The sequence below is a fragment of the Aegilops tauschii genome, chromosome 5 (genome assembly GCF_002575655.3).
Source record: "Aegilops tauschii subsp. strangulata cultivar AL8/78 chromosome 5, Aet v6.0, whole genome shotgun sequence".
Taxonomy (NCBI): Eukaryota; Viridiplantae; Streptophyta; class Magnoliopsida; order Poales; family Poaceae; genus Aegilops; species Aegilops tauschii.
In genome coordinates this window covers 353,215,866-353,239,784 of record NC_053039.3, presented here as the reverse complement: position 1 = coordinate 353,239,784, position 23,919 = coordinate 353,215,866, and the positions used below count along the sequence as shown (strand labels likewise).

General features: G+C 46.1%; 1 long non-coding RNA gene across 2 annotated transcripts in view; it reads left to right on the top strand.

Annotated features, from left to right (window-relative positions):
* The first annotated feature begins 7,215 nt into the window (after positions 1-7,215).
* LOC120965153 (uncharacterized) overlaps positions 7,216-23,919 on the top strand; it is a 28,500-nt gene continuing 11,796 nt past the window's right edge. The window contains exons 1-2 of one of the 2 annotated variants that reach the window (XR_005757461.2): positions 7,216-7,666; positions 7,759-7,874. This is a non-coding gene — a long non-coding RNA (uncharacterized lncRNA). The remainder of the gene's footprint in view (positions 7,667-7,758; positions 7,875-23,919) is intronic. The other variant, XR_005757462.2, reaches the window with a different exon arrangement.

The window sequence follows — 23,919 nt, the reverse complement described above, 5'->3', positions numbered from 1 at the left end:
GGGCAACATGGAAGTGGGCTACTAGGCTGAGCGGCTGAGCCTTGGCAATTAATAGCAATAATGGCTTAATGTGCTGGGCCCCTGTGAATTTTAACAAGCCAAACGAGTTGCTCATGAAACTTGCGAGCTCGCTCGTTACACTTGTTAATCTTAGCAAGCTACATTTGTTGTTCGGCTTGGTTCGTTAACAAACGAGCATAAGATCAAATGAGTCGAGCTTGAGATTGATCGGTAAGCTCTCAAGCAACGAGCTTCTCGTCCAAACCTATCCACTCCTCCCTCAGTGACGGTCATGGTGGGAATGGGAAAGGTGGTTGGGACATTATTATGGTTAGTACAGGTAGTTTAGGTCTAGGTTTTCATTGGACTACATGATGTTTGGCGACATGTCATGTCAACACTTCATCTTAGCATTTGTGAGCTCACTTGATCGACGTTGGGTTGTTTGTTTTGGTTGTTCGTCCATGGTTGGAAGTGGCGTGGGCTATAGATCCGACACGAGTTTATTCAATAATCTCACTATGCCACCAGTGTAGCTAAACCCAGAGTCATAATCGTCCTCCCACCGTCAAGGTGGCGATGGGTCTGGGTTCTATCATCAATCAAGTGTTTTTTGAGGTAGCTTTCGGAGTGCCTCGTTCAACCCTGCGAGGAGGCCCTTGTTCCCTTACCCGTCGCCAACAAGGTTTGCATCAGAGACGGTGGCTTTAGTGTGTCCAGTGAGGTCATTGTATGTGTTACTACCCAATTGTGGTCTTGGTGTTATATTCGGGGCCCTATCTGCAAAAAGGAGGGACCTAACTACAATTTCTGTTTTTAGGGTATTGTATGCAGTTTTGTCAAAATTTGGCTATGAAATGCCATCTTTTTTTAGCAAAAGGCTATCGCCCGGCCTTAAACTGAGGCCCTTACAAGGTTCAAATGGTTTTAACGAAAGAGACGGTGGCCTTAGTGTCTTCAATGAGGTCATTGTATGTGTTACTACCCAATTGTGTTCTTGGTGTTATATTCGGGGCCCTATCTGCAAATAGAAGGGACCTAGCTACAATTTCTTTTTTTAGGGTATTGTATGCAATTTTGTTAAAATTTGGCTATGAAATGCCAGCAAAAGGCTATCTCTCGGCCTTAAACTGAGGCCCTTACAAGTTTTAACAAGTTTTAACGAAAGAGACGAAAAAGAGAAGCACAAGAGTTCGATACAAGTCATTGAAGGCCAGTAGATGACACACCGTGAGCAGTCATACTGCCAAGTACTAAAGGTACTCGAAGAACGTTCAAAATGCAACACAGGGCGGCTCCCTAGCCGTTGACGCTCCTTGCGTCTGCCCCCTGTAGATCATGGCACCGCAATCGGATGGCCGTCACCACACGGTCCAACACCTCATTGTCCTTTGGTCTTGCTAGTAATCTCCAGAGCTGTAGAAGAACCATAATTTTACAGATCAAGTCAGACGGATGCTTAAACAATTTTCCCTCGATTAGCGCTTTATTTCAAACAGTCCATAGTGACCAAGCCATCGCCGCAAATCCAACCCACGCTAAACATTGATCTCTCTTGCTACAACTATGCATGAGAGCAATTCTAGCAGACCCCGCATCCCGCCCCGGCCCGCAAAATAACCGCCAAAATGCGGGTCGGGGCGAGAAAACATGCCCGATCAGACCCCGCATCTCGCCCCGGCCCGCAAATATTTTTGCGGGGCGCGGCAAATCTTCTCCCTCAACCTCTATCTTCACGGGTTGGGAGGCTGACCCGAGCTCAACCCCTATCCGCAGCGAGATTTGGTGGGAGGGACATTTCCGCGCGCCCTTTCCCGCTCCCCCCACCCTCCGCCACCATTGCCCTGCCTCCGCACGCTCCGGTGCTTCCTCCCCGGCCGTCCCTCGCCGCCATGGACGGCCCCATGCTGCCCCCCATCACCGTCGAGGTCGCGCACGCTCCTTCCCCAACATGGCCGGACAAAATTGCGAGAAGTGGAAGTTGATCGACAAAGAGTCCCCACCAAAGAGAGGCTCACTTACAAACATGGATGAAGATGAGGATGATGATGGCCCAAGAAATTTGCACAAGCCCGATGGCGACAAGAAGACAAGGAGAAGATGAAGAGAGAGCAAGATGCATCGAGCTTGAGGGAGAAGATTGATGCCATGGTGCAATCAAACGAGTCGATGTTGTTGAAGTCGTTGGAGATCAAGAAAGAGTTGGCCGAGAAGAAGGCAAAGGAGAAGCAAGAAAAGTGGCAATTGCTCAAAGAAGAGGGGTTGCGCAAAGCTGCCATTGAGGAGAGAAGAGCACGCGCTGCAGAAAACAAAGCCATGTCCAAGCTGCTCGCCGAAGAGAACAAGATCATGTCAATGAACCGCAATGACATGGACGATCTCACCAAAACATGGCATGATATGGCAAGGAGATAAATCTTGAAGAGGATAATGGTGGCGTCGGCCGGTGCGTGCTACAGTTTCGGAGATGTTTTCTCCGCTCCATATGGTGGCAATGTTGATGATTTCGGTGCGGGAGTTGGAACAAGCGCAGGAGGTGGCTTCGGTGGTGGCGATGAACTTCAAGATGGACTCGATGGCGCGGAGTAGAGATCGACAAAGATGCTGCCGGACATGGGCGCAAACTTTTGCAGGGCCCTCTTTTTGCGTTTGCCGTAATGAACTTGGCTTTTATTTGCGCGTAAAGTTGTGTTATTTTATTTGAATTTGAACTTGTTTGTGAAACCCTATGTCAAATGCGAGATTTGCAGTTTTTCTGTTTGCGGGTCGTCGCGGTGGTGCACGAGCAGAACCCGCAGAAGCCGACCCGTAAAAAAGCATATTCCGTGAATATACCTTTATGCGGGTCTATTTGAGGGGCCTACATCTGTGGCCGTCCGCGCCGGCCCGCAAAAGCGGTTTTGCGCGAACTGCAAATGCGTTTTGCGGACCGGTGGGATACGGGATCTACTAGAGTTGCTCTGAGTAGTTGGAAATTCGCAAAACAAGCCGGATTGCACGAGCTTCCCGCCGCATCCCACATCACACTCCACATAAACTGTGCTAGGATGCATGCAAATAGGGTGTGATCATAAGGACGCGGACGTTTGGTCTATAGATACATATGTATCCTATATAAATTATTTTTTAACAAAAAGTCAACAAATTCTGAAAATATTTTTGAAATAAATTTGACCTTTCACTGTACTCGTGAGAAAAGTTTCACAAAAGAAAATCCCTCTTTGACTTCTTTCAAAAAGACAATTTTTTGGTCAAAATAGCGTGATAGTGACCTATAATAGCAAATAAATTTTGTCTTTTTCGCTGTGAAGTCAACATTGTTTTTTTTTTTGAAAATTTATATACCTGTGCGCAAGTAAGTCAATTTATTCTAAAAATAGTTCTTAACTATTTTGACTTTTTATTTAATTATTAAAAAAGTTTTCATATAAGGTGTATATACAACCAGGAACCAAAGTGTATTTCCCGTGATCACAATTCTCGTCCTGCCCACACCATGGGCATTTCCCTTCTCCAGTATTAAATGCCAGCTTCTGGGACCTTCGGGTCCGTTCTTGTTATTGACAAACTAACTCTTAGCCAACACTGGCGGGAGGTCAGAGTACAAGTAGATGCCATGTTAATTTATTAAAAAAACCTTTTAGTTTGCTAATTCTTACACTTAATGATAGTACAATTCAAAAAGGTCATTGCATGCTTTTCATTTCCTGTAAATTACAATATTGGATGGAGATAAATCTTCACGAAGAGCCTCAAAACTAATGTCCTGAAAGGGAGCATCATTTCGGCTCTAAGGAGCATATGCTCCTGGATAAACAGTAAATTCAAAATAAATAGTAAGTAAAATTTAAAATCTTGAAAAAATTATGTAAAATATATGATTTGGGAAACTACTCGACACCCTAAACGGTGTGTGGCTATCTCATTATATAGAGGTATCAAAAGGTATAATACACGGTGTATACAAACCTACGTATATACAGTCTAACACCCTTTCTCAATCTTAACTATTGCCTGAAGTACAAAGCAGGTTAAGATTGCGCCTACAGCCTACAAACTGTGGTTGTGAAAAAGGCTTCGTGAAGATGTCAGCAAGTTGATCTTTTGAGGAGATGAACTTGATACAGAGTAGTTTCCGTGCAACGCGTTCCCGAACAAAGTGATAGTCAACCTCGATGTGTTTCGTCCGAGCATGGAACATCGGATTAGAAGAAAGATATGTAGCACCGATGTTGTCACACCAAAGAACTGGAGGATGACCTGGAGAGACTCTCAACTCTCTCAATAAGGACTGTACCCATATGATCTCAGCAGTCGCATCAACAACTGCCTTATACTCAGCTTCAGTACTGCTGCGAGACACTATAGCTTGCTTACGAGCATTCCAGGCGATCAAGTTAGGACCAAAGAACACTGCATATCCCCCCCCCCCCCCCGTGGATCGCCTGTCATCAGGACTACCAGCCCAATCCGCATCTGAAAAAGCCGAGAGCTCACAAGACGGCGCAGGGTGAAGAAGCAAACCATACGAGGCAGTGAAGCAGATATAACGGAGAATACGCTTCACAGCTGACCAATGAGATGTCCTGGGTACATGAAGATACTGACACACACGGTTGACTGCATAAGAGACATCAGGCCTGGTGATAGTGAGATATTGCAGACCACCAACGAGACTGCGGTACTCAGTAGCGTCATCAGGTGAAAGATGATATCCATCAAGGGCAGACAATCGATCAGTCGCAGACATCGGAGTGATAGCATGTTTGCACTTCAGCATGCCAGCACGACGCAAAAAGTCCAAAGAATACTTCTTCTGAGTCAGAGTTAACCCATCAGAAGACCGTGAGACCTCCAGACCAAGGAAGTAGTGCAGAGCACCTAAATCCTTGACAGCAAAATCACCACTCAATGCAGTCACAAGACGATCAGCAGTGGCATCTGAGGAACTGACGAGGATGATATCATCAACATAAACCAGTAGATACACCGTAACCTCAGGACGCTGAAGGAGAAACAGTGACGTGTCAGCAATGGAGGGAACAAACCCAAGAGCCCTGAGAACAGAACCGAGGCGTGCATGCCACGCACGAGGAGCCTGTTTAAGTCCATATAGCGCCTTAACAAGACGACAGAGATGATGAGGACGTGTAGGATCAACAAAACCTGGTGGCTGACGCATATAAACCTCCTCCTCCAGAATTCCATGTAGGAAAGCGTTCTGCACATCGAGCTGACGAAGAAACCACCCTCGAGTAACAACAAGAGACAGCAGCAAACGAATGGTAGTAGACTTGATAACTGGACTAAACGTGTCTTCATAATCAAGAACATACCTCTGTTTGAAACCCTTGGCAACTAGCCGTGCCTTGTAGCGTTCAATAGAACCGTCAGCATGTCTCTTCACTTTAAAAACCCACTTGGAATCAATGACATTGACGCCCGAAACTGGAGGAACAAGTTGCCAAGTGTCATTCTTCAGTAAAGCTTGAAACTCCTATTCCATCGCAACACGCCAGTGAGGGATGCCCAGTGCAGCCTCAAAATGACGAGGCTCGGCTGTGGGATCAACAGTAGCATTAGCCATGCAAGCAGCAAGCCACGCAACAGTTCCGTCTTTGCGTTCCTTCGGACGAAAAATACCAGACTGGCTGCATGTTCGAGGACGAAGAGCAACCGCGGCAGGCAGCGCCGGCAACACTGGGCTGGTCGCAGGCGACGGAGACGAGGCCAGCCCTGGTGCAGTGGACCCAGAACTCGGTGAACTTCCGCCAGAGTCTCCTGGTGTCAGAGAAGCAGGCGGTGTCAGGCCCGGTTCACTGGGAGACGAGGCGGGGTTGCTTGGTTCAGCCGCCGGTGCAGGCGAGCCGGCCTCTGGGTCAGGCGAGGGCGAGCCGGGCGAGGGCGACGCGGCCCGCGGGGCGAAGCGGCCACCGAGCCGGGCGAGGCCAGCGCCCGCAAGGCGGCTGCGGGTGCAGCGGGCTGACGGGTACAACCCGTCATGCATGGGCCATGCACAAGATCGACGTCCCCATTGTGGGTGTCGCCCGTCGCTTGATCGTCGAGGAGTTCAAGGCGAGCACCGCGTCCAATACCTGCAGCATGATTAGGAAGCAGCACATGAGCATTTGCAACATCCACAAATTGATCAGGCGAAGGTGTAGCTGAGTGCACAGGTGACATAGAAGTGGTAGAGTTATTCGGAAATGCACGAAAGGGAACACATTCTCATCAAACACAATGTCACGAGAGATGTAGACGTGATTGGTGGGAACATGCAGGCACTTGTACCCTTTGTGGAGGGAACTGTACCCAAGAAAAACACACTTCTTAGACCGAAACTCTAGCTTACGCTTGTTGTACGGACGCAGCTGAGGCCAACATGCACACCCAAACACTTTTAGGAACGTGTAGTATGGGATTTCATTAGGCAAGAGTTCAAGTGGGGTTTTCATTTTCAGAAGTCGTGAGGGAAGCCTATTGATCAAAAAACAGGCGGTGAAAAAAGTATCACTCCAGAATCGAAACGGAACGGAGGTATGAGCTAGTAAGGTAAGGCCAGTTTCTACAAGATGACGATGCTTACGTTCAGCAGTGCCATTCCGCTGATGTGTATGAGGACAAGACACACGGTGCGAGATCCCAAGTTTGTTAAAAAACGAATTGATGTTGTGGTATTCACCCCCCCCCAGTCGGATTGAACATGAAGAATTTTCTGCTTAAGGAGACGCTCAACGTGTGCTTGAAACTGAATGAAAGCATCGAACACATCAGATTTACGCTTAATAAGATATAACCAAGTAAATCGACTATAAGCATTAATAAAACTGACATAATAATTGTGGCCACTAACAGACACTACTAGGAAAAGGGCTATAGATAATATGAACACTAATGACGCACCATACATGTGGTGCGCCACTACTATATACTAATGGCGCACCATGTGTTGGTGCGCCACTAGTAATTTTTTTTTCAAAATTACTAATGGCGCACCAGGGGACAGTGCGCCATTACTAGTGCAACTAGTAATGGCGCACCACTCCCACGGTGCGCCATTAGTAATTTTGTTTCAAAAAAAATTTAAATTGTTTTTTTAAACTACTAATGGCGCACCGTGGGTGTGGTGCGCCATTACTAGTTGAACTAGTAATGGCGCACCACTCCCACGGTGCGCCATTAGTAATTTTGTTACAATTTTTTTTTTGAAAAACTAAAGCAGAGCAGACGAGCAGCCCGCGACTCATCCATCTGTCTCTTTCTCTCCCCAATCCACCCACCGCCGGCGATCTCTCCTCCCGCACCGGCGACCTCCTCTCCGCCAGCCCCGCCAAGGGCCTCGTCTCCCGCAGCCCCACGACGACCTCCCTTCCTCCCTCCATCCCTTCTCAGCGACAGTGACAGGGACCGAAACCCTAGCCCCTCACTTCCACCCGCGGTCCGGATGGGGCGGAGAGACGGACGCCCTCCGTCTTCCGCCGAATGCGCCCACCAGCGGTGGCTCGGCTGCTGCTCCGGCAGCGCGACGGAGGCCGATCCCGTCCACCCCCTTCTCTCTGCGGGGTATGGCACATGGACATGGGGGAGCGGCGCCATCTCCGACCTTACTGGGACGGCGCCTCCCTCCCCTCACCTCCCCACGCGCCGCAGGACCTAGACGCCCAAGGTACGCCCTCCTCCTTCTCCATTCCGCAAGTCCAGAGCTTGCATTGCAGCAGCCTCCTCTGATCTGATGTGCTTGCTTGCTTCATTGGGCAGACTTACTTGCGCTTCAGATCTGACCTGTTCCATCCGACGACGATGACGACGAGACGATGACGACCAGACCCACAGGATCTCCTCGCCGCGCCGGCTTGTATCTCCATCTCCTCCCGGTAAGAAATTCTGGTATCTCAACCCTGTTAGTTAGTTCTGCATCTCTGCTGTCGACGCGAGCACAGGTACTCGCGGCAAATTGGGCACTTCTGCTCCTCCTGATTGCAAAGCTGTGCAGTCTTGGTCTAGGGTTTGTGAGAATCGCAGCGGCAGATAGGATCCACTGATTCATGTACGTGTGGTGGTTCTTGTTTATTCAGGATCCTACCTTTTCTGGTTGGTGGTGAATTTGGATCGGTCGGGCGTTGAAACTGACCATTTCGTGTTGCAATTTGTACAGTTTCTATCAGTTTCCCTAGTGCAAATTGTGGAACAAATTTTTTTTGTTTGTAAACGATCTTGCTTACGAGTTTTGAGCAGCAGAGCTGCTATGTATATATGGCAGGTTTGGACCTTCTCGACCCAATTACTTGCTGATTAATTGAGTTGTCGAATGCTTACAAGTTGTTAGGTTGAGCTTTTAGATTAATAAAGTCACACCGGCCATGCCATACATAAAGGCCATGGACACTCACAACACTCGGATTATGGTTACAGGCCTAATTAAAACAGAACTGAAACAAACAATAACATCAAGGGGACTAAGTAAGGCAGAGTTTGTTGGGGAACGTAGCAGAAATTCAAAATTTTCTACGCATCACCAAGATCAATCTATGGAGTCATCTAGCAACGAGAGAGAGGAGTGCATCTACATACCCTTGTAGATCGCGAGTGGAAGCGTTCAAGAGAACGGGGTTGATGGAGTCGTACTCGTCGTGATCCAAATCACCGATGATCCTAGCGCCGAACGGACGGCACCTCCGCGTTCAACACACGTACGGAGCAGCGACGTCTCCTCCTTCTTGATCCAGCAAGGGAGGAGGAGAGGTTGATGGAGATCCAGCAGCACGACGGCGTGGTGGTGGAAGTAGCGGGATCCCGGCAGGGCTTCGCCAAGCGCAAGCGGGGAGGAAGAGGTGTCACGGGAGGGAGAGGGAGGCGCCAGGGCTTAGGTATTGCTGCCCTCCCTCCCCCCACTATATATAGGGCCAAGGGAGAGGGGGGGCGCAGCCTTGGCCCTTCCTCCAAGGAAGGGTGCGGCCAGGGAGGAGTCCTTCCTCCCCAAGGCACCTCGGATGTGCCTTCCCCCTTTAGGACTCTCCCTTTTTCTTATCTCTTGGCGCATGGGCCTCTTGGGGCTGGTGCCCTTGGCCCATATAGGCCAAGGCGCACCCCCTACAGCCCATGTGGCCCCCCGGGGCTGGTGGACCCCCTTGGTGGACCCCCGGACCCCTTTCGGCACTCCCGGTACAATACCGATAAAGTGCGAAACTTTTCCGGCGACCAAAATAAGACTTCCCATATATAAGTCTTTACCTCCAGACCATTCCGAAACTCCTCGTGACGTCCGGGATCTCATCCGGGACTCCGAACAACTTTCGGGTTACCGCATACTAATATCTCTATAACCCTAGCGTCACCGAACCTTAAGTGTGTAGACCCTACGGGTTCGGGAGACAGGTAGACATGACCGAGACGACTCTCCGGTCAATAACCAACAGCGGGATCTGGATACCCATGTTGGCTCCCACATGCTCCTCGATGATCTCATCGGATGAACCACGATGTCGAGGATTCAATCAATCCCGTATACAATTCCCTTTGTCTATCGGTATGGTACTTGCCCGAGATTCGATCGTCGGTATCCCGATACCTTGTTCAATCTCGTTACCGGCAAGTCTCTTTACTCGTTCCGTAACACATCATCCCGTGATCAACTCCTTGGTCACATTGTGCACATTATGATGATGTCCTACCGAGTGGGCCCAGAGATACCTCTCCGTTTACACGGAGTGACAAATCCCAGTCTCGATTCGTGCCAACCCAACAGACACTTTTGGAGATACCTGTAGTGCACCTTTATAGCCACCCAGTTACGTTGTGACATTTGGTACACCCAAAGCATTCCTACGGTATCCGGGAGTTGCACAATCTCATGGTCTAAGGAAATGATACTTGACATTAGAAAAGCTCTTAGCAAATGAACTACACGATCTTGTGCTAGGCTTAGGATTGGGTCTTGTCCATCACATCATTCTCCTAATGATGTGATCCCGTTATCAACGACATCCAATGTCCATGGTCAGGAAACCGTAACCATCTATTGATCAACGAGCTAGTCAACTAGAGGCTTACTAGGGACATGGTGTTGTCTATGTATCCACACATGTATCTGAGTTTCCTATCAATACAATTCTAGCATGGATAATAAACGATTATCATGAACAAGGAAATATAATAATAACCAATTTATTATTGCCTCTAGGGAATATTTCCAACAGTCTCCCACTTGCACTAGAGTCAATAATCTAGTCCACATCACCATGTGATTAACACTCACAGGTCACATCACCATGTGACCAACATCCAAAGAGTTTACTAGAGTCAACAATCAAGTTCACATCTCTATGTGATTGACACTCAATGAGTTCTGGTTTGATCATGTTATGCTTGTGAGAGAGGTTATTAGTCAACGGGTCTGAACCTTTCAGATCCGTGTGTGCTTTACGAATATCTATGTCATCTTGTGGATGCTACCACGCGCTATTTGGAGCCATTTCAAATAATTGCTCTACTATACGAATCCGGTTTACTACTCAGAGTCATCCGGATTAGTGTCAAAGTTCGCATCGACGTAACCCTTTACGACGAACTCCCTTTCACCTCCATAATCGAGAAAATTCCTTAGTCCACTAGGTACTAAGGATAAGTTCGACCGTTGTCATGAGATCCTTTCCCGGATCACTATTGTACCCTCTTGACCAACTCATGGCAAGGCACACTACATGTGCGGTACACAGCATAGCATACTATAGAGCCTACTGTTGGAAATATGCCCTAGAGGCAATAATAAATGGTTATTATTATATTTCTTTGTTCATGGTAATTGTCTATTATTCATGCTATAATTGTATTGTCCGGAAATCGTAATACATGTGTGAATACATAGACCACAACCTGTCCCTAGTAAGCCTCTAGTTGACTAGCTCGTTGATCAACAGATAGTCATGGTTTCCTGACTATGGACATTGGATGTCATTGATAACGGGATCACATCATTAGGAGAATGATGTGATGGACAAGACCCAACTTAAGCATAGCATAAAAGATCGTGTAGTTTCGTTTGCTAGAGCTTTTCCAATGTCAAGTATCTTTTCCTTAGACCATGAGATCGTGCAACTCCCGGATACCGTAGGAGTGCTTTGGGTGTGCCAAACGTCACAACGTAACTGGGTGACTATAAAGGTGCATTACGGGTATCTCCGAAAGTGTCTGTTGGGTTGGCACGGATCGAGACTGGGATTTGTCACTCCGTGTGACGGAGAGGTATCTCTGGGCCCACTCGGTAATGCATCATCATAATGAGCTCAATGTGACTAAGGCGTTAGTCACGAGATCATGCATTGCGGTACGAGTAAAGAGACTTGCCGGTAACGAGATTGAACAAGGTATTGGGATACCGACGATCGAATCTCGGGCAAGTAACATACCGATTGACAAAGGGAATTGCATACGGATTGATTGAATCCTCGACACCGTGGTTCATCCGATGATATCATCGTGGAACATGTGGGAGCCAACATGGGTATCCAGATCCCGCTGTTGGTTATTGACCGGAGAGGCGTCTCGGTCATGTCTGCATGTCTCCCGAACCCGTAGGGTCTACACACTTAAGGTCCGGTGACGCTAGGGTTGTAGAGATATATGTATGCGGAAAACCGAAAGTTGTTCGGAGTCCCGGATGAGATCCCGGACGTCACGAGAGGTTCCGGAATGGTCCGGAGGTAAAGATTTATATATGGGAAGTCTTATTTTGGTCGCCGGAAAAGTTTCGCGCTTTATCGGTATTGTACCGGGAGTGCCGAAAGGGGTCCGGGGGTCCACCAAGGGGGTCCACCAGCCCCGGGGGGCCACATGGGCTGTGAGGGGTGCGCCTTGGCCTATATGGGCCAAGGGCACCAGCCCCAAGAGGCCCATGCGCAAGAGATAAGAAAAAAGGGAGAGTCCTAAAGGGGGAAGGCACCTCCGAGGTGCCTTGGGGGGGAAGGACTCCCACCTGGCCGCACCCTTCCTTGGAGGAAGGGGCAAGGCTGCGCCCCCCTCTCCCTTGGCCCTATATATAGTGGGGGGAAGGGAGGGCAGCAATATCTAAGCCTTGGGCGCCTCCCTCCTCCCCTGCAACACCTCTCTCTCTCTCTCGCAGAAGCTTGGCGAAGCCCTGCCGGAGACCCGCTACATCCACCACCACGCCGTCGTGCTGTTGGATCTCCATCAACCTCTCCTTCCCCCTAGCTGGATCAAGAAGGAGGAGACGTCGCTGCACCGTACGTGTGTTGAACGCGGAGGTGCCGTCCGTTCGGCACTCGGTCATCGGTGATTTGGATCACGGCGAGTACGACTCCATCATCCACGTTCATTGGAACGCTTCCGCTCGCGATCTACAAGGGTATGTAGATGCACTCCTTTCCCCTCGTTGCTAGTAGACTCCATAGATGCATCTTGGTGAGCGTAGGAAAATTTTAAATTATGCTACGATTCCCAACAGTGGCATCATGAGCCAGGTCTATGCGTAGTTACTATGCACAAGTAGAACACAAAGTAGTTGTGGGCGTTGAGTTTGCCAATTCTTCTTGCCGCTACTAGTCTTTTCTTGTTTCGGCGGCATTGTAGGATGAAGCGGCCAGGACCGACCTTACACGTACTCTTACGTGAGACAGGTTCCACCGACTGACATGCACTAGTTGCATTAGGTGGCTAGCGGGTGTCTGTCTCTCCTACTTTAGTCGGAACGGATTCGATGAAAAGGGTCCTTATGAAGGGTAAATAGAAATTGGCAAATCACATTGTGGTCATACGTAGGTAAGAAACGTTCTTGCTAGAAACCTACAAACCACGTAAAAACTTACAACAACAATTAGAGGACGTCTAACTTGTTTTTGCAGCAAGTGCTATGTGATATGATATGGCCAGAAGATGTGATGAATGATATATGTGATGTATGAGATTGATCATATTCTTGTAATAGGAATCACGACTTGCATGTCGATGAGTATGACAACCGGCAGGAGCCATAGGAGTTGTCTTTATTATTTTGCATGACCTGCGAGTCATTGAATAACGCCATGTAAATTACTTTACTTTGTTGCTAAACGAGTTAGCCATAGAAGTGGAAGTAATCGTTGGCGTGACGACTTCATGAAGACACAATGATGGAGATCATGATGATGGAGATCATGGTGTCATGCCGGTGACAAAGATGATCATGGTGCCCCGAAGATGGAGATCGAAGGAGCATAATGATATTGGCCATATCATGTCACTATTTGATTGCATGTGATGTTTATCATGTTTTAGCATCTTATTTGCTTAGAACGACGGTAGCAAGTAGGACGATCCCTTATAATAATTTCAAGAAAGTGTTCACCCTAACTGTGCACCGTTGCAAAGGTTCGTCGTTTCGAAGCACCACGTGATGATCGGGTGTGATAGATTCTAACGTTCGAATACAACGGGTGTTGACGAGCCTAGCATGTACAGACATGGCCTCGGAACACACGCAATACACTTAGGTTGACTTGACGAGCCTAGCATGTACAGACATGGCCTCGGAACACAAGAGACCGAAAGGTCGAGCATGAGTCGTATAGAAGATACGATCAACATGGAGATGTTCACCGATCTTGACTAGTCCGTCTCACGTGATGATCGGACACGGCCTAGTTAAACTCGGATCATGTTTCACTTAGATGACTAGAGGGATGTCTATCTGAGTGGGAGTTCATAATCAGATGAACTTCATTATCATGAACATAGTCAAATAGGTATTTGCAAATTATGTCATAGCTTGCGCTTTAGTTCTACTGGTTAAGATATGTTCCTAGAGAAAATTTAGTTGAAAGTTGGTAGTAGCAATTATGCGGACTGGGTCCGTAAACTGAGGATTGTCCTCATTGCTACACAGAAGGCTTATGCCCTTAATGCACCGCTCGGTGTGCTGAACCTCAGCGTCGTTTGTAGATGTTACGAAACATCTGACATACACGTTTTGATGACTACGTGATAGTTCAGTGCGGTTTAGAATTGTGACACCAAAGACGTTTTTGAAACGTCGCAGAACATGTGAGATGTTCCGAAGACTGAAATTGGGATTTCAGACTAGTGCCCACGTCAAGAGGTATGAGACCTCTGACAAGTTTCTTAAGCCTGCAAACTAAGGGAGAAAAGCTCAATCGTTGAGAGTGTGCTCAGATTGTCTGAGTGCCACAATCGCTTGAATCGAGTGGGAGTTAATCTCCCAGATGAGATAGTGATAGTTCTCCATAGTCACTGCCACCAAGCTAGTAGAGCTTCGTGATGAACTATAACATATCAAGGATGGTTATGATGATCCTTGAGCTATTCGCGATGTTTGACACCGCGAGAGTAGAAATCAAGAAGGAGCATCAATTCTTGATGGTTAGTAAAACCACTAGTTTAAGAAGGGCAAGGGCAAAAGGGATACTTCATGAAACAGCAAGTCGTTTGCTGCTCTAGTGAAGAATCCCAAGGTTGAACCCAAACCCGAGACTAAGTGCTTCTGTAATGAGGGGAACGGTCACTGAAGCGGAACTACCCTAGATACTTGGTAGATGAGAAGGCAGGCAAGGTCGACAGAAGTATATTGGATATACATTGTATGAATGTGTACTTTACTAGTACTCCTAGCAGCACCAGGGTATTAGATATCGTTTCGGTTGCTAAGTGTTAGTAACTCGAAATAAAAGCTGCGGAATAAACGGAGACTAGCTAAAGGTGAGATGACGATGTGCGTTGGAAGTGTTTCCAAGGTTGATGTGATCAAGCATCGCATGCTCCCTCTACTATCGAGATTTGGTGGTTGCGCTGAACATGATTGGATTATGTTTACCGCAAAACGGTTATTCATTTAAGGAGAATAATGGTTACTCTGTTTATTTGAATAATACCTTCAATGGTCTTGCACCTAAAATGAATCTCGATCGTAGTGATACACATGTTCATGCCAAAAGATATAAGATAGTAATGATAGTACCACATACTTGTGGCACTGCCACTTGAGTCATATTGGTGTAGAACGCATGAAGAAGCTCCATGTAGGTGGATCTTTGGACTCACTCATTTTTGAAAAGATTGAGACATGCGAACCATGTCTATTGGTATATATGCATGAAGAAACTCCATACAGATGGATCGTTTGGACTCACTTGATTATGAATCACTTGAGACATGCAAATCATACCACATGGGCAAGATGACTGAAAGGCCTCGTTTTCAGTGAGATGGAACAAGAGAGCAATTTATTGGAAGTAATACATTTTGATGTATGCAGTCCAATGAATGCTGAGGCATGCAGTGGATATCGTTATGTTCTTACTTCACAGATGATTTGAGTAGATGCTGAGTGTATTTACTTGATGGAACACTGGTCTGAATTATTGAAAGGTTCAAGCAATTTCAGAGTGAAGTTGAAGATCATCATGACAAGAGGATAAAATGTCTGTGATATGATCATAGAGATGAGTATCTGAGATACGAGTTTGGCACACAATTGAGACATTGTGGAAAGTGTTTCACAATTAATACCGCCTGGAACACCATAGTGTGATGGTGTGTCCGAACATCATAACTGCACCCTATTGGATATGGTGCATGCCATGATGTTTCTTATCAAATTACCACTATCATTTATGGGTTAGGCATTAGAGACAACCGCATTCACTTTAAAAGGGGCACCACGCAATTCCGTTGAGACGACACCGTTTATAGAAACCTAAGTTGTCGTTTCTTAAAAGTTTGGGGCTGCGATGCTTATGTGAAAAAGTTTCAGGCTGATAAGCTCGAACCCAAAGCGGATAAATGCATCTTCATTGAATACCCAAAAACAGTTGGGTATACCTCCTATCTGGAAGCAAAAGTAATTGCTTCTAGAAACGAGTCCTTTCTCGAGGAAAAGTTTCTCTCGAAAGAATTGAGTGGGAGGATGGTGGAGACTTGATAAGGTTATTGAACCGTCGCTTCAACTAGTGTGTAGCAGGGCACAGGAAGTTGTTCCTGTGGCACCTACACCAATTGAAGTGGAAGCTTATGATAGTGATCATGAAACTTCGGATCAAGTCACTACCAAACCTCGTAGGATGACGAGGATGCGCACTACTTCAGAGTAATGCGTTATCCTGTCTTGGAAGTCATGTTGCTAGACAACAATGAACCTACGAGCTATGGAGAAGCGATGGTAGGCCCATATTCCGACGAATGGCTCGAGGCCATGAAATCCGAGATAGAATCCATGTATCAGAACAAAGCATGGACTTTGGTGAACTTGCCCGATGATCGGCAAGCCATTGAGATAAATGGATCTTTAAGAAGAAGACGGACATGGACGGTAATGTTACCGTCTATGAAGCTCGACTTGTGGCAAAGAGTATTTTCACAAGTTCAAGGAGTTGACTACGATGAGTTTTTCTCATCCGTAGCGATGCTTAGGTCCGTCGGAATCATGTTAGCATTAGCTACATTTATGAAATCTGGCAGATGGATGTCAAAACAAGTTTCCTTACCAGTTTTCGTAAGAAAAGGTTGTATGTGATACAATCAGAAAGGTTTTGTCGATCCTAAGGATGCTAAAAGGTATGCTAGCTCCAGCGATCCTTCCATGGATCAGAGCAAGCATCTCGGAGTCAGAATATACGCTTTGATGGGGTGATCAAAGTTTTTGGGTTTATACAAAGTTTGTTAGAAACTTGTATTTACAATAAAGTGAGTGGGAGCGCTACAACATTTCTGATAAGTATATGTGAATGACATATTGATGATCCGAAATGATGTAAAAATTTCTGGAAAGCATAAAGGGTTGTTTGAAAGGAGTTTTTCAAAGGAAGACCTGGATAAAGCTACTTACATATTGGGCATCAAGATCCATATAGATAGATCAAGACGCCTGATGATACTTTCAAAAGACAGCACACCTTGACATGATTTTGAAAGAGTTCAAAATAGATCAGCAAAGAAGGAGTTCTTGGCTGTGTTACAAGGTGTGAGTATTGAGTGAGACTCAAGACCTGACCACAGCAGAAGATAGAGAAAGGACGAAGGTCGTCCCCTATGCTTTAGACATAGGCTCTATAGTATGCTATGCTGTGTACCGCACATGTAGTGTGCCTTGCCATGAGTTGGTCAAGAGGGTACAATGGTGATCCGGGAAAGGATCTCATGACAGCGGTCGAACTTATCCTTAGCACCTAGTGGATTAAGGAATTTTCTCGATTATGGAGGTGGAAAGGAGTTCGTCGTAAAGGGTTACGTCGATGCGAACTTTGACACTAATCCGGATGACTCTGAGTAGTAAACCGGATTCGTATAGTAGAGCAATTATTTGAAATGGCTCCAAATAGCGCGTGGTAGCATCCACAAGATGACATAGATATTTGTAAAGCACACGGTTCTGAAAGGTTCAGACCCGTTGACTAATAACCTCTCTCACAAGCATAACATGACCAAACCAGAACACATTGAGTGATAATCACATAGTGATGTGAACTAGATCGTTGACTCTAGTAAACTCTTTAGATGTTGGTCACATGGTGATGTGACCAGTGAGTGTTAATCACATGGTGATGTGAACTAGATTATTTACTCTAGTGCAAGTGGGAGACTGTTGGAAATATGCCCTAGAGGCAATAATAAATGGTTATTATTATATTTCTTTGTTCATGGTAATTGTCTATTATTCATGCTACAATTGTATTGTCCGGAAATCGTAATACATGTGTGAATACATAGACCACAACCTGTCCCTAGTAAGCCTCTAGTTGACTAGCTCGTTGATCAACAGATAGTCATGGTTTCCTGACTATGGACATTGGATGTCATTGATAACGGGATCACATCATTAGGAGAATGATGTGATGGACAAGACCCAACTTAAGCATAGCATAAAAGATCGTGTAGTTTCGTTTGCTAGAGCTTTTCCAATGTCAAGTATCTTTTCCTTAGACCATGAGATCGTGCAACTCCCGGATACCGTAGGAGTGCTTTGGGTGTGCCAAACGTCACAACGTAACTGGGTGAATATAAAGGTGCATTACGGGTATCTCCGAAAGTGTCTGTTGGGTTGGCACGGATCGAGACTGGGATTTGTCACTCCGTGTGACGGAGAGGTATCTCTGGGCCCACTCGGTAATGCATCATCATAATGAGCTCAATGTGACTAAGGCGTTAGTCACGGGATCATGCATTGCGGTACGAGTAAAGAGACTTGCCGGTAACGAGATTGAACAAGGTATTGGGATACCGACGATCGAATCTCGGGCAAGTAACATACCGATTGACAAAGGGAATTGCATACGGATTGATTGAATCCTCGACACCGTGGTTCATCCGATGATATCATCGTGGAACATGTGGGAGCCAACATGGGTATCCAGATCCCGCTGTTGGTTATTGACCGGAGAGGCGTCTCGGTCATGTCTGCATGTCTCCCGAACCCGTAGGGTCTACACACTTAAGGTCCGGTGACGCTAGGGTTGTAGAGATATATGTATGCGGAAAACCGAAAGTTGTTCGGAGTCCCGGATGAGATCCCGGACGTCACGAGAGGTTCCGGAATGGTCCGGAGGTAAAGATTTATATATGGGAAGTCTTATTTTGGTCGCCGGAAAAGTTTCGCGCTTTATCGGTATTGTACCGGGAGTGCCGAAAGGGGTCCAGGGGTCCACCAAGGGGGTCCACCAGCCCCGGGGGGCCACATGGGCTGTGAGGGGTGCGCCTTGGCCTATATGGGCCAAGGGCACCAGCCCCAAGAGGCCCATGCGCAAGAGATAAGAAAAAAGGGAGAGTCCTAAAGGGGGAAGGCACCTCCGAGGTGCCTTGGGGGGGAAGGACTCCCCCCTGGCCGCACCCTTCCTTGGAGGAAGGGGCAAGGCTGCGCCCCCCTCTCCCTTGGCCCTATATATAGTGGGGGGAAGGGAGGGCAGCAATATCTAAGCCTTGGGCGCCTCCCTCCTCCCCTGCAACACCTCTCTCTCTCTCGCAGAAGCTTGGCGAAGCCCTGCCGAGACCCGCTACATCCACCACCACGCCGTCGTGCTGTTGGATCTCCATCAACCTCTCCTTCCCCCTTGCTGGATCAAGAAGGAGGAGACGTCGCTGCACCGTACGTGTGTTGAACGCGGAGGTGCCGTCCGTTCGGCACTCGGTCATCGGTGATTTGGATCACGGCGAGTACGACTCCATCATCCACGTTCATTGGAACGCTTCCGCTCGTGATCTACAAGGGTATGTAGATGCACTCCTTTCCCCTCGTTGCTAGTAGACTCCATAGATGCATCTTGGTGAGCGTAGGAAAATTTTAAATTATTCTACGATTCCCAACACCTACGTCTAAAGCATAGGGGACGACCTTCGTCCTTTCTCTATCTTCTGCTGTGGTCAGGTCTTGAGTCTTACTCAATACTCACACCTTGTAACACAGCCAAGAACTCTTTCTTTGCTGATCTATTTTGAACTCTTTCAAAATCATGTCAAGGTGTGCGTTCTTTGAAAGTATCATCGGGCGTCTTGATCTATCTCTATAGATCTTGATGCCCAATATGTAAGCAGCTTTTATCCAGGTCTTCCTTTGAAAAAACTCCTTTCAAACAACCCTTTATGCTTTCCAGAAATTTTACATCATTTCGGATCAACAATATGTCATTCACATATACTTATCAGAAATGTTGCAGCGCTCCCACTCACTTTATTGTAAATACAAGTTTCTAACAAACTTTGTATAAACCCAAATTTTTTTATCATCTCATCAAAGCGTACATTCCAACTCCGAGATGCTTCTCCAGTCCTTAGAAGGATTGCTGGAGCTTTGCATACTTGTTAGCATCTTTTAGGATTGACAAAACCTTCTGGTTGTATCACATACAACCTTTCCTCAAGAAAATCGTCGAGGAAACAATGTTTTGATATCCTATCTGCAAGATTTCATAAATAATGCAGTAACTGCTAATACAATTCCAACAGACTCTTAGCATCGCTACGAGTGAGAAAGTCTCATCGTAGTCAATTCCTTGAACTTGTCGGAAAACATCTTAACGACAAGCCGAGCTTTCTTAATGGTGACACTTACCATCATTGTCTGTCTTCCTTTTAAAATCCATCTGCACCCAACAGCCTTACGACTATCAAGTAATTCTTCCAAAGTCTGTACTTTGCTTTTATACATGGATCCTCTCTCGGATTTCATGGCCTCAAGCCATTCGTCGGAATCCGGGCCCACCATCGCTTCTCCATAGCTCGTAGGTTCATTGTTGTCTAGCAACATGACTTCCAAGACAGGATCACGTACCACTCTGAAGTAGTACGCATCCTCGTCGTCCTACGAGGTTTGGTAGTGACTTGATCCGAAGTTTCATGATCACTATCATAAGCTTCCACTTCAATTGGTGTAGGTGCCACAGGAACAACTTCCTGTGCCCTGCTACACACTAGTTGAAGTCATGGTTCAATAACCTTATCAAGTCTCCACCATCCTCCCACTCAATTCTTTCGAGAGAAACTTTTCCTCGAGAAAGGACCCGTTCCTAGAAGCAATTACTTTTGCTTCCAGATCTGAAATAGGAGGTATACCCAACTGTTTTGGGTTCTCTATGAAGATGTATTTATCCGCTTTAGGGTTCGAGCTTATCAGCCTGAAACTTTTTCACATAAGCATCGCAGCCCCAAACTTTTAAGAAACGACAACTTAGGTTTCTCTAAACGGTGTCGTCTCAACGGAATTGCGTGGTGCCCCTTCTAAAGTGAATGCGGTTGTCTCTAATGCCTAACCCACAAACGATAGTGGTAATTTGATAAGAGACATCATGGTATGCACCATATCCAATAGGGTGCAGCTATGATGTCCGGACACACCATCACACTATGGTGTTCTAGGCGGTATTAATTGTGAAACACTTTCCACAATGTCTTAATTGTGTGCCAAACTCGTAACTCAGATACTCATCTCTATGATCATATCACAGACATTTTATCCTCTTGTCATGACGATCTTCAACTTCACTCTGAAATTACTTGAACCTTTCAATAATTCAGACTTGTGTTTCATCAAGTAAATACACTCAGCATCTACTCAAATCCTCTGTGAAATAAGAACATAACGATATCCACTGCATGCCTCAGCACTCATTGGACTGCATACATCAAAATGCATCACTTCCAATAAGTTGCTCTCTTGTTCCATCTTACTGAAAACGAGGACTTTCAGTCATCCTGCCCATGTGGTATGATTTGCATGTCTCAAGTGATTCAAAATCAAGTGAGTCCAAACGATCCATCTGCATGGAGTTTCTTCATGCATATATACCAATAGACATGGTTCGCATGTCTCAATCTGTTCAAAAACGAGTGAGTCCAAAGATCCACCTACATGGAGCTTCTTCATGCGTTCTACACCAATATGACTCAAGTGGCAGTGCCACAAGTATGTGGTACTATCATTACTATCTTATATCTTTTGGCATGAACATGTGTATCACTACGATCGAGATTCATTTTAGGTGCAAGACCATTGAAGGTATTATTCAAATAAACAGAGTAACCATTATTCTCCTTAAATGAATAACCGTTTTGCGGTAAACATAATCCAATCATGTTCAGCGCAACCACCAAATCTCGATAGTAGAGGGAGCATGCGATGCTTGATCACATCAACCTTGGAAACACTTCCAACGCACATCGTCATCTCACCTTTAGCTAGTCTCCGTTTATTCCGCAGCTTTTATTTCGAGTTACTAACACTTAGCAACCGAAACGATATCTAATACCCTGGTGCTGCTAGGAGTACTAGTAAAGTACACATTCATACAATGTATATCCAATATACTTCTGTCGACCTTGCCTGCCTTCTCATCTACCAAGTATCTAGGGTAGTTCCGCTTCAGTGACCGTTCCCCTCATTACAGAAGCACTTAGTCTCGGGTTTGGGTTCAACCTTGGGATTCTTCACTAGAGCAGCAAACGACTTGCTGTTTCATGAAGTATCCCTTTTGCCCTTGCCCTTCTTAAACTAGTGGTTTTACTAACCATCAAGAATTGATGCTCCTTCTTGATTTCTACTCTCGCGGTGTCAAACATCGCGAATAGCTCAAGGATCATCATAACCATCCTTGATATGTTATAGTTCATCACGAAGCTCTACTAGCTTGGTGGCAGTGACTATGGAGAACTATCACTATCTCATCTGGGAGATTAACTCCCACTCGATTCAAGCGATTGTGGCACTCAGACAATCTGAGCACACTCTCAACGATTGAGCTTTTCTCCCTTAGTTTGCAGGCTTAAGAAACTTGTCAGAGGTCTCATACCTCTTGACGTGGGCACTAGTCTGAAATCCCAATTTCAGTCTTCGGAACATCTCACATGTTCTGCGACGTTTCAAAAACGTCTTTGGTGTCACAATTCTAAACCGCACTGAACTATCACGTAGTCATCAAAACGTGTATGTCAGATGTTTCGTAACATCTACAAACGACGCTGAGGTTCAGCACACCGAGCGGTGCATTAAGGGCATAAGCCTTCTGTGTAGCAATGAGGACAATCCTCAGTTTACGGACCCAGTCCGCATAATTGCTACTACCAACTTTCAACTAAATTTTCTCTAGGAACATATCTTAACCAGTAGAACTAAAGCGCAAGCTATGACATAATTTGCAAAGACCTTTTGACTATGTTCATGATAATTAAGTTCATCTGATTAATGAACTCCCACTCAGATAGACATCCCTCTAGTCATCTAAGTGATACATGATCCGAGTCAAACTAGGCCGTGTCCGATCATCACGTGAGACGGACTAGTCATCATCGGTGAACATCTCCATGTTGATCGTATCTTCTATACGACTCATGCTCGACCTTTCGGTCTCTTGTGTTCCAAGGCCATGTCTGTACATGCTAGGCTCGTCAAGTCAACCTAAGTGTTTTGCATGTGTTCCGAGGCCATGTCTGTACATGCTAGGCTCGTCAACACCCGTTGTATTCGAACGTTAGAATCTATCACACCCGATCATCACGTGGTGCTTCGAAACAACGAACCTTCGCAACGGTGCACAGTTAGGGGGAACACGTCTCTTGAAATTTTTTAGTGAGGGATCATCTTACTTACTACCGTCGTTCTAAGCAAATAAGATGCATAACATTATAAACATCACATGCAATCAAATAGTGACATGATATGGCCAATATCATTTTGCTCCTTTGATCTCCATCTTCGGGGCACCATGATCATCTTTGTCACCGGCATGACACCATGATCCCCATCATCATGATCTCCATCATTGTGTCTTCATGAAGTTGTCACGCCAACGATTACTTCTACTTCTTTGGCTAACGTGCTTAGCAATAAAGTAAAGTAATTTACATGGCGTTATTCAATGACACGCAGGTCATACAAAAAATTAAGACAACTCCTATGGCTCCTGCCGGTTGTCATACTCATCGACATGCAAGTCGTGATCCCTATTACAAGAATATGATCAATCTCATACATCACATATATCATTCATCATATCTTCTGGCCATATCACATCACATAGCACATGCTGCAAAAACAAGTTAGACCTCCTCTAATTGTTGTTGCAAGTTTTTACGTGGCTTGTATAGGTTTCTAGCAAGAACGTTTCTTACCTACGTAAGTCCACAACGTGATATGCCAATTTCTATTTACCCTTCATAAGGACCCTTTTCATCGAATCCGTTCCGACTAAAGTGGGAGAGACAGACACCCGCTAGCCACCTTATGCAACTAGTGCATGTCAGTCGGTGGAACCTGTCTCACGTAAGCGTACGTGTAAGGTCGGTCCGGGCCGCTTCATCCCACAATGCCGCCGAAACAAGATAAGACTAGTAGCGGCAAGAAGAATTGGCAACATGTACGCCCACAACTACTTTGTGTTCTACTCGTGCATAGAAACTTCGCATAGACCTAGCTCATGATGCCACTGTTGG